Source organism: Lepisma saccharinum, chromosome 13 (genome assembly GCF_977018435.1).
Source record: "Lepisma saccharinum chromosome 13, izLepSacc3.1, whole genome shotgun sequence".
Lineage (NCBI taxonomy): Eukaryota > Metazoa > Arthropoda > Insecta > Zygentoma > Lepismatidae > Lepisma > Lepisma saccharinum.
In genome coordinates, this window is record NC_139241.1 from 46,611,050 (window position 1) to 46,622,789 (window position 11,740).

Below are 11,740 nucleotides of genomic sequence, written 5' to 3' on the forward strand. Positions count from 1 at the left end.
AATGCATAACAGTTCAGGCTTTTTATACTTTTGATGAAATGGCAATGGAAGAGTCAACTTTTAGTTTCGGCAATGCAAACGCGAAGAATATTAGGTATAAATCTATACCTACATACATAGCACTAATTATGTGATGTATTATGTATACAGTTCAAGTAAATGCTAAATTATTCAAATGGTTCATACAAATCTTACGCAAACTATTACAATGAGAATAAGTTTGCAAACAAAATAACTGTTTTCACACCTGTACTTAATTTTGACAAATGAAATCACATTGTCAATATTCTGCCATCTATTGGAAATTAATGTAACTACATTTTCGCCTTCACAGCACTCGTTATATATTTCTTTCTATTCACCTAAAATTGAGTACTGTTCTCCGATCTGGTCTATGGCATGCCCTTGAAATCTAGATAGACTAAATTCTGTTCAAAATTTCTTCCTGGCCATTGTTTGTTACCGAATTCCATCCACTAAACTTTTAAAAAAGCCCATTCTTCTGAAAATTTTAAAAATCAAACCACCTCACGAGAGACATGAACTGGCAGACCATGTATTCCTGTATAAAATAGTTAATCGTACCATCAGAAGTGGCCGCCTTCTGCAGGAAATTAAATTTCGAGTTCCGCCTATACTCTGTCCCAGCTAACTGTGGAGCAGGCAAACGAAAACAGTCTCTACGCAAGTAGTGACGCGAGACGGCTCCACCAATGAACACGTGAGAGGAACAGAATTGCGGGGAGTGGGGGAAAGCGACTACAGTTACCAGCCTTCCCATCAGTGTCTGCTGCTTCGCTCTGGCCAATAGATTTCCCTCGCTTCTCTTACGCTAAATTCGGCCTTGCTCCACAGTTATCTGGGACAGGGTATAGCACAACAAGAAGCACTCAACTTTTCGCTTCTCAGAAGCCAAGGTTAAGCCTCGTACAGCGTTCCCTGTTCTACAGATACCCAGCCAATTCATCAAATGAACAGGCCAAATAGACATTTTTTAAAAAAACAGGCACGTTTTGCAAGGCTGTTTTACCAAAATGTGTAACATTATTTATCGGATGTAATTTTTATTTATGTTGTTAAATCAGACTTCAATATTTAGGTGCTATTTGGCGACTACTGCATAAAAGTTAGGCGCGAGAGTTGGCAACGTAGTCGCCAGGTGTGATTGAATAATCAAACATCCGTCTTGTCTGTAACTTTTGCCTAATCGCGACGATGAATTGAGAATATATGAAATTGATGAGGGTACAGTTACACAAACATTTACACCTGGGCCTGGACTTAAACCCGAAACATTTGTTGACCCGGGGTTCAATAACAAAAGTGAGGTGTCAAAATTAACGTAAATGAGGAACTTTAGTATGCACCGTCTTCGAGTGCACGACACAGAATAAATTAATACAATTTGAGTTTATTTTAAAACATTCTGTTTCCACCTGAACAACATTAATAACAAAACGATACCTCCTGCGATATGTTCATCAAGTGTGTCTGAACACGGTATACAAAAATTACTAAGATTCCTCACCCCGGGAAATTCCGCCATTTTGAAAAATGTCGGCCATGTTGGATTCTATGCATCAGTTAATTTCCTCAATCGTAACTTATATACTACTAAGCATTACAGCAAATATAAAATCTTGTCACGAACAGTTTCATCGAAAGAAGAAGAATATTAAGAAGTCCTCAAACAAAAGTTACTAAAAATTGTAGAAGCTTTTATTTTTCAAACTTGTTACACTTTATGCTTGATTAGTGCGAGTTTCCACTTCGTCCTGCATTCCAAATTTATATTTGGATATCAAATGAAATGGGAATATCTTTATTAGATCACTATGTGCATTTGCCAAATGACATCAAATAAAAATACTTTTGCTTCAAAATCAATAGCGTACTCAAGCAGTAATAGCACATCATGTGTTGCAATGTTTAGAAAGTTTCCTACTAACATTACTTTTTATATGTAAATCAATAAGAAGGTGTTATCTTCAACACAGGTAAGATGTCCTCAAGGTGATGTAGGAAAATTTTGTCTTATGTGCATATTTATATTTTACTGTCCTCTAGTGACATGCACAGGGAAAAAATGGAGAGATTTTGGTAGAGTTACATTATGCACTTTTTGTGTGTGTGTCAGCTTCGGGGCGAGTGTCAGTTTGTGTCATGTTGCTTTGCGGGTGTCCAGTGGATGCCCACAGAAAAGTTTCCAAGGCATGGGGGTGGGGTGGGGGGTCAAAACGTTGTTCCCTAAAGTTAGATATTTTGATATGTTTACATCATCATAAGAAATATGTGTTTGAAGGGAGATTTAAAAAAATTAAACCAGGAACCCATAACTTCTAATGTGTTCTATTGGGTTCCACTGCGGGACTGCAACCATTTTTCTCTCGCACAATTTAAATTCGGTACAAGTTGCGTATTGTTTCATTTCAATGCGGAACTTGGACCCTATTTTAACTGATCGGGAAAAAAAGCTTCCTGGGTCGTATTTAAATTCATCCGGAAAAAAGTGACCGTAAGTATCTTAGACTAGTGGAAATGAATGTAGAAGTAAATCGGAAACTTAAGCCCGCATCACACGGAACTGGATATCCAGTAGGTATGCCCTAGTTGGCGCTGGACTAACTACCAATTTGCTAGTTTTCGCCTCACACGATACTTATCAGCGTAATTGTCGATAGACTTTTGTTCCCATACGAGGGAAGTTGTAATTGCGGCCGCGTGAGATGTAAACAATGTATCACTTCACATTTTTAAAAGCCGGTAACTATTCAAGCGAGAGGAATAACGTTTCGTATAAAACGTTATTAGGTACAAAACAATGGCGCTGCTCAAATACATACTTTATAACGTTTACTGTACACGTATGGAAGAATATTTTAGTTGCTTCAAATGTAAACACCGTGCACTCAGCATAGGTGTTGTAACTCAACGCGCCTTTCATGCTGTATACGTTGCTGGAGTAACACTCGGAAACCACAGACAAAAGCGCTCCTTTGCACACTCACAGATTATCTTCACATGGCGAGACTTTGCTGTGATTGGCCGTTCCACAGAATCCAGTCGAGGAAAGCAAGTAGCAATTAGAACATGTCATATTCCTCCAAACCAGTCAAGCAGTCAGCTAGGCGGCCATGATTGCTACCTAGAAAGTTAGTTCAGCGCCAACTAGGGCATTCCTCTTAGAAATCCAGTTCCGTTTGATAGGGGCTTTAGTAGCCTTGTTGAGGGTGCCACATGTTTCGGAAATTACTCGAAACGAAAATTTGGCAACGCAGAATACGACAAGCATTCCCCCTCACCACGGCAACTGGACAAAGCCGATTGGTTCCGCGGTTCATATGACCCTCTCTGGCTTTTGACGGAAAAGACAAAATATAATTTTGAAGTTTGTTCTTTCGCCGAACAAGCTTTAGAGACAAAGCAACTTCCCACGAATAAAAATAACTAATGCCTTTATTAAAACAAATCATATGGAGATAAACTCGTAATCAAGAATTTAGGCAGTTAACGCCCACCTTGCATAACCCACACAAAACACCAGACACGAATAAATATTGTTGTGTTTTCAGGGGTTACCTCATTGTAAGCCTCCCTCTACAATAATACAGCTTGCAGACTGCATTAGCTCGACGAGAGTGTTTCATTTTGAAACATATCTGTCTTTCTGAAATGTTAGATTCGATCAAGACTCAATGGTATCCACTTAGCTACAATTAAATTCCAGCTAAATATATCCCTTTTTACACTACACCTTAAGGGCTAACACAAGGAAGATGTGTTATTTTTTCTCGTTGACAGATGTCGCTGAAATGCAACATCAAACGGATTAAATGTACGTCACACACTTCCCTAATAAACCAGCCCTGAATTTAAAAAGCTTTACTCCAAGCAATGACCTAAAGTCACTGCGAATGTTATGCCTTGGGTGCCAAATTTTGACCGTCCTCCTGCCCCGCCGCTCCGCAACCTCCTAAACGACGCACTAGATTTTTATTGATAAATTGATGCCCTGAAACTTGTTCGAGTTCAGTCCCCTAACACTTAAAAATGTAATCTAGACAAGAGTTTTGAGAATGTTCAAATTGTGGATGGGTATTGAGAGGTCATTTCGAGCAACGTGGTGTTCTACATAACACGCGGTAAGCATATTGGACTCCACCACCTCAATAGCGCAGATCTGTTACGTACGAAATATGAAACGGGCAGTGGAATGTGTCCGATGGCGCACGAATAACGTACTACTTTCACCGTTACAGAGGTTTTTTATTTATCCATCGATTTCGATGTTTTATGTAAAACAAAATGTTTCGGGGCGCGCAAACTACAAATAACAGATATATTTAATGCCAAAGTATGACCCGCGGAAGTGAAAAAAAAACTCGTCATATCTGGGACTACTTTCACAGTTGTTGTATGCACACCGAGTAACGCCACCAAAATTAACACTCCCAACCTAACAAAACAAGTAAGATTACTATCAACGTCAAACGTAATACTCCTAACCTAACAACGGAAAATTATGAACACCAATAACTCTAACCTTCCTAACGAAATAAAACCGATCATATTTGAAATGAGGCTATAGTCAAGAAATACACATGCACACCATGAAAATATTCATTTTCCGCTATGCGTTACACCTTGAATGGTGGCACACAAATGATATATTAGGCATAGTCCATATCAATTCAGGCAGGAGGTTTATTGAAAGGTCTTGACGTGCAGATTCCGAATCTGCAATCGTTTCCACTCTAGCTCAATTAGGGGCATAGCGTCCCTTTGAAATTTTTGGGGTTTTTATGAAATTTCCACTTTTTTTTTCAACCTCAACTCGAATATCGCTGACCACACTGATGTAACGAAGAAGCTTATTGGTTCCAATCGCACTGATAAGACAGCAAAAGCACACCTCACGTGATATCACCACGAAGTAAGAGAATCGCCTGAGTGCAGGGTTGCCAGAGGTACTGATTTTTTGTATCCTTGCAGATTTTTTTTACTAACGTGCTTAGGTTAATGCAAGCGGACACGAATGCAAGGAGGGTCTAGGGGAGCATGTACCCCGTTCCAATTTCACAGCGGTTCATTCTTAAAAGTTACTGTTTATGTACAAATAAATGTGTGGAAATATCCATAACTGGCATGTGGAAATTTTCAGGGAAAATTAATTCTTCATGCTGTGACAACTTCAAACAAAAGAGCCTTTGAAATAGGAGAATGGAGTGAAATTATTAGCTTGTCATATTTCCTTGCTTCATCAGTAGTAACAGGAGAACACCACACAAAAATTCCTTCATGAAATGATATCCAGATGTAGAATAGAATAGAATAGAATAGAGTAGAATTCATTTCAAGTATGAGCCTTTACAGCTATACATACCATACAAGGATGAAAAATTTTAGTACAATTTTCCTCCACCCGTCCTCCTCTCAGTCTACTTCCACATTCACACTGCTTGGGAGTTCACAAACACTATTTCATTTCAACTCTTTCCCTGCACTTCCTCTGTTACCTGAGTGATTCCTAAATTTTCTCACATTTATTTATTAATTAATTTATTTAGTAACCCTCCCCCCTTTCACACATGTTCGCTATCCCCACTGAGCTTCTTTGCTCTCTTTAGGCATATTGTAGGAAAGTTCCCACATTCCTTATTTGCGTCTCTCCCCTCTCGGTCTCTCCCTCCTAATAACGCTTGTCATTATATTCTCAATGTTAGCTTCATTTATTTCTCTGATACATTTTTGTCTTGCCTCCCCTGTTTCTTTGCACTGGAGGAGAATGTGAAATTTCGTCTCGTCTTCACCGCATAGCGGGCATTCTACGCTCCCGTCCTCCCGTTTTAGCTTAACTTGTGCCCATCCCCCTAGCCTGAACCAGGCCAATCCTGACCTTCCTCTTGACCCACACATATCTACGTAGTTCCTCCTTTCCCATTCTCGATCCGTATCCACTATTTTCGCTGACGTTAATGATATTTTTGCGTCGCATTCTGCCAATATTCTGTAATATCTTCCAGTCTGGCACCTACCATCTGCATATCAATTCTCCCCTCTATTCCCTCTTCCCACACCCATCCTAGCCCTATACTGTATAATTCCGTCTTTATTTTTGCTACCCATTGCCTCCCATTGCCCCCTTATCTGTGATTGTACACAGAGTTTCTTCAAATTTCCCCCCTCCATGGTGATCAGTTTTGCCCAGTATTTAATGCTCCTCATTTTAGCATCCACTTCCTCTCTTAATTTTCCCATTTCCCTAAGTGCCCCACATGTTGCCATACCCCTCCCTACTCCTAGCCAGGGACTGCGAACCGAATTTGAGCTCGAACTGAAACATGCTCCAGTTCGACTTATAGTTCGCACTCGAACCTGAAATGAAATGTTTCGCTATATTCCGGTGCACCATAACCCTCCGTGTACTTTCAGTTTCAGTTTTCTTTCGGAATAAAACTTCGTAGTGAACAATTTTGTATTGGGGGGGGGGGGGTGCCAGATCCGAAAATTTGGAAATAGATATTATCCCAAATGCCATTAAGGCAGTGTTTGTCAAACATTTTGCCTGAGAGTCCCCCCTTGACATAACTGAATATTTCTGTGTACCCGTTATTAGGGCCGTTATTTAAAAATTATATATAGACTCGCGTACATTCGATGTGCCTTTGGCCACGTCTTGTACGCTCGCATGCGTGACCTTCGGCCACGTTGTGGACGCAATCTCGTTATAGATGGGGTTCCTCAATGATCTTAATGACTTTGAAAATATATGCATGTTGTATTGGATGAAGGGGAACAAGTGTATAAGTTTGCTAATTTGAAAAGTTTAGAAAATAACTGTATGTGTGTACTCTAATATTGTACAAATATTCAACACATTATTGTCTATTTTCATAATAATAAACTGGGTAAATATTGTCCGTTTCAAAATAGTTAGATCTTTTATATAAGAGAATTGAATAGTGACACTATATTGGAAAAGCAGTATTTTCGTCTTTTGTCATTTTCACATTTTTAAACGTAATTTAAATATAATTGTTTTCCGTCATTTCGTGAGCTCGCCGACGTGGTCCGCTTATTTGGAAAATTTTGAACGTAACTTTGTATGTGTACGGGCTCTAATATGGTACAAATATACAAAATATTCAGAACTGTCTATGTTCTTAATAATAAAGTGAGTAAGCAATAACCGTTTCAAAATAGTTACTTAGATTTCTTGTATAAACGAATTCAGTAGGAAGTAGCGACATTAAATTGAAAGAGCAATATTTACGTCTTTTGTCATTTTCACATTTGTAAACGTAATTGAAAAAATAATTGTTTTCCATCATTCCCATCAAATTCCTACCTCTCGTCTGTAATAAATTCTGATGCTCATGTTTTGAAATTTGAAAAGTCTAGCATAATTCCCTTACAGCTCTAAAGAGTTGTTTGTTATTATACCCCTAAACATTTAGTTAAAACAATCACGATGTAGATATTTTCGCATTGAGTATACCAATTTATAGTTAATTGTATCTGGACTGAATCTCCTTCTTATGTAGATGACACTCTTGTTTCAAGCACCTTTTCTAAGCAGGAGTTGATTCATCTGTGTGTAATCTGTGAGAAATATAATGTAGCTAGACAATGAAGAATTGAAGGAAACAATGTGTGCTGCAAAAAAAAAAAATAAAAAAAAAAAAAAAAAAATGCCCGTGCAAACGGTTGCTAAGGACGTGAAGAATAGGGCATTTTTACTCTTAAAAAAGGGCAAAGCGTGTGATGTTTTAATTTTCTCGGCCTTTTGGGACCATTTCATGGGGGGAGGGGTTCTAATCGAACATTTTTTGGCTCCGGGGCTTCCTTCATAGAGAACTTTTATGTTAGTGATTGAGTGAGTGAGTGGTGGATTGGGGCTTTATAGATATTGGATATATTGAAATAACTGCCCTTTTGTATGTATGTGTATATATAAATATATATAGTTGGGTCATTCCATGTCAAATGATTTGACTCAAATCAACACAATTTCTAATAGCAGCCAAAATCTTGTTTTGGGATCATGAGATATAGGAGGTATAATGTGATTAGATTGCTTTATTTATTATGATTGTGTGTACAATTTATATCGATTTAAGTTAATTTTCTTAGTAGAAGATACGTAACTTTTTTCGCAGTTAATTTTCATCCCATTGTTTGATGCCATTTTGAACTGAATCAACTGCGGTAAAAGTGACGCGGCGGATTCATATAAACTTTTCGTTTTCATTTCACAGATGATTACAATAAAAATTTCAATTGTCAGTAGAATGTGAGATACAGTTCTTAAATGAAGAAAATGTAAAAGTTACTCAGTAATTTTCTCGATCACAAACATCGCAAAACGCGGCCAGATCCTTAACATTTTGGTCTGGAAACGGTTTAAGTTCGAGAAGTGAAACTGAACTGAAAACTTTCATTCCGGACCAAACTGAAACTGAAAGTAGGTTTCAACTGCAGTGCCTGCTCCTAGCCCTTGTTTTAGGAATCTAGACTGTACGGCGTTTACAGTTTCCTCTCCCTCCCAGACCCATAGTTCGATGCCATAGAACAGTGTTGCCTTAAGTGTGGCCTCGTAGACCCCCTCCAGAATTTTGATTGGTATATTTGGTACTTTGTATTTTATTTTTCTTGTTTTTTTTTTTCTGACGCAAAAATTGCTTTACATTTATTCCTGTGTACGTGTCTTGCCCACATGCCCGTCATTGTCATCACCATGCCTAAATAATCGTACTGTTTCACCCTATCGCCACTTGTCTCTCAGTATTTCTATTGTTCAACCTTACCAAATACATACACATTCTTAAATACCATTATTTAGGTCTTCATATTTACACGCATGGCCCATTTCCCGCAACATCCGTGTAACGTGTCTCTACCGTTCTGTAGACCTGCTGTTGTGTTTGAAATCAGTACCAGGTCGTCTGCGTACAACAGAAGCAGTACCTTTACGTCGGATATCGTTGGTGGATCCGTGTCCCTCCGAGTTATTTCCTCCACGATATCGTTGATGAAGAGGATAAACAGCAGAGGGGAGAGAACGCACCCCTGCTTCACCCCCAGTATTGATTCATTTGCCCCTGTAACGCCCTCATTCCCGCACTTTACGCAAAACTTAACTTTTTCATATGCCGCTTGGAGAGATCTGATCATTCTGGCGGATACCCCAACGTCCCACAATTTTGCCCACATCTGCCTGTTAACCGTGTCAAAAGCCTTTTCGAAATCCACGTAACAGCAATATAGTTTCCCCCTTTTGACCCCTAGTTTTTCTTGTATCAATGTCTGCAATAAAAGTGCACTGTCTATTGTCTGAAAATTTTTCCGAAATCCAGCTTGCAGAGGGGAAAGAACATCAAAAATTTCGCACCATTTTTGTAAGCGTCCATATAATATCTGGCAGTACACTTTGCTCAGTACGGACAGTAATGAGACCCCCCTGTAATTGTTGGGATTGCTTTTTTCCCCTTTACCCTTGTAGATGGGGCAAATGATGGTATCCGACCATTTTGAATGACTTGGACTGCATTGTAGATAGACTGAAGGCGCTGGACAGTGTCCCAGCGGCGATCCGGAACATAAATGAAAAATTAGGAACTTTGCAAGATGTGTACGAAAGAAGGAAGAGATATTGGCAAGCCGGAAGAAGCTACAGGGCACCTCCATATTCCTCCGAGAAGACTTCTCGCCGCAAATCCAGAGGCAGAGGCAACTTCTTACGGAACACATGAGGGATGCCAGGAGAGAGGGAAGACGGGCCTTCATTAGTTATAATAAATTAATAGTTGATGGCCAAGTTTTTATCCAGATGTAACAACAGCTTTACTGGCTCTGAGGTTCGAATATTTGTGACTCCCCTTACTTCGCGATAAGTCACGTGATTAGAACTACAAGTATCCACGCTAACCCCTTAACGTTCTTATGAGACATGGATGGATGTACGAGTTTTATAGAATGGTTGCGTTAACTATTGATATACCACGCAACACGTCTATTGTAAAGTAATACATAGAATAAGGTCTCCCAGATAGCGTGGTGGTAATACTGTATTCTTGTAATCAATCCCTGGTGGAGACACATTGCACAGATGTTCGGATTCGGTAACAGTTTCATAGATCGGAGACACATTAAAATCGGATATTTTGTGTTTCGCATGGTTCGTACTTACCAATTGTGTATTGCGGAACATAGTTCAAGGTGCCATTATGCTTTTTACACGAAAACAAACACTTTTTCTACTAAAATAACGTATTTTTCTAAGTGCTACCGAACGCACGTAACGGTGCGATATTGCTTACTTTGCGAATGATATCGCTTCTTTTGTTTTCGAGTATCATTGTTTCCAACCTTCTTCACCGAAAAATACCTACTATCGTGTTCGTCACGTGTGCAAATTGTACATTATGCACGGGTAGCTGACGAATAGCCCCACGAACCATTTCCGATAAGGTTAGGTTAGGCAAGCATAGTTTAAAAAAAAGGTATTGGAAACACTGACATGATTTCCCAGTCAAAAAGATACCACGATGAAAGAAAATACCTCGACTAACGTTGGAAACTTTAGAGAAACTCATTTCCGTAAATAGTTTCTTCTGTAAAAATGAAGAAATGTGTCTCCGATGTATGAAATTGTTACCTCGGATTCCAATTTAGTGTTCACTCTCAATTCGCACATCTGAGCATAATAAGTGGAATTAAAACTAGCTATGCAACACTAAAGGAAAGCACAACACTCATCATCTAAGTAATGTAATCACAATCAGGTTAGAGCGAACACCTGAACTTAACCTTCTCCTATGTAGTAATGCTAAAAACATACGTCATTGTTATTCCGATCTGACTAAACTGTAGGCCCTGTTCAAGTTAGCCTGCGTACGCATTGAGAAGAAGATTTTCAAACATAGTTTGACTGAGAAAATAACAGGAACCGATTTTTTGTAGACAGTTATCCTGGCAACTCTGCACTGCACAGGAAGAGAGCCACCTTGTGTCACTTTATGAAAGTTTTGGTGCAAAACTCGCTCGCCTTACTGCTGGTTGTAGCGATGTTGCCAGTTCTCTTCCCACTGGAAATGAAAGCTAATCAGGCATATATGTATAAACAGTTTTCATCATTCTGGTTTGCCTTAACTTTGTGTAAGGGGGGGGGGGTATTTACGTCGTTTTTCTACACCTGAAAGTTAATCGTGAAGAGACGAACGATAATACAGACGAGAAAACAATGAAATGTAAGCAAGGCCTTTCCTGCTTTGGCCTCGTAATCAAAGGTTGTCAGGTTCGATTCAACCTCAAATCAAGTCAATCTATTACAGACACACAAGATATAAATATAGAAATGCACTGCACTTTTGTGTAGTCCGTTCAGGTTGTATAGTGTTTAACTGCCTCTATGTTAATAAAGCCCCGTTTACACCAATTGTTACCAACAAATGTTATCAACTTTTTGTTACCAACACGGTTAACAACAGATGTTGTCAACAAATGTTGGCAACCAGAACACTAGTTTGGCTTTATTTTTGTTAATAACTTTTGTTAACATTTTGGCTGCAAGATGCCGACTGTGGAGGAAGTTATATGCCTATTCTCTGTGGCAGCATGTGTCATTTTGGCGCAAGAGAGAAGGCCATGAAGATTCTGGGTGAGGTCTTCACTTCGGGCAAGAGTTAATTATAGCCGAAATGACCTGTTGGTTTTTGTCTAAGTTAGGTCCCAAAGGACA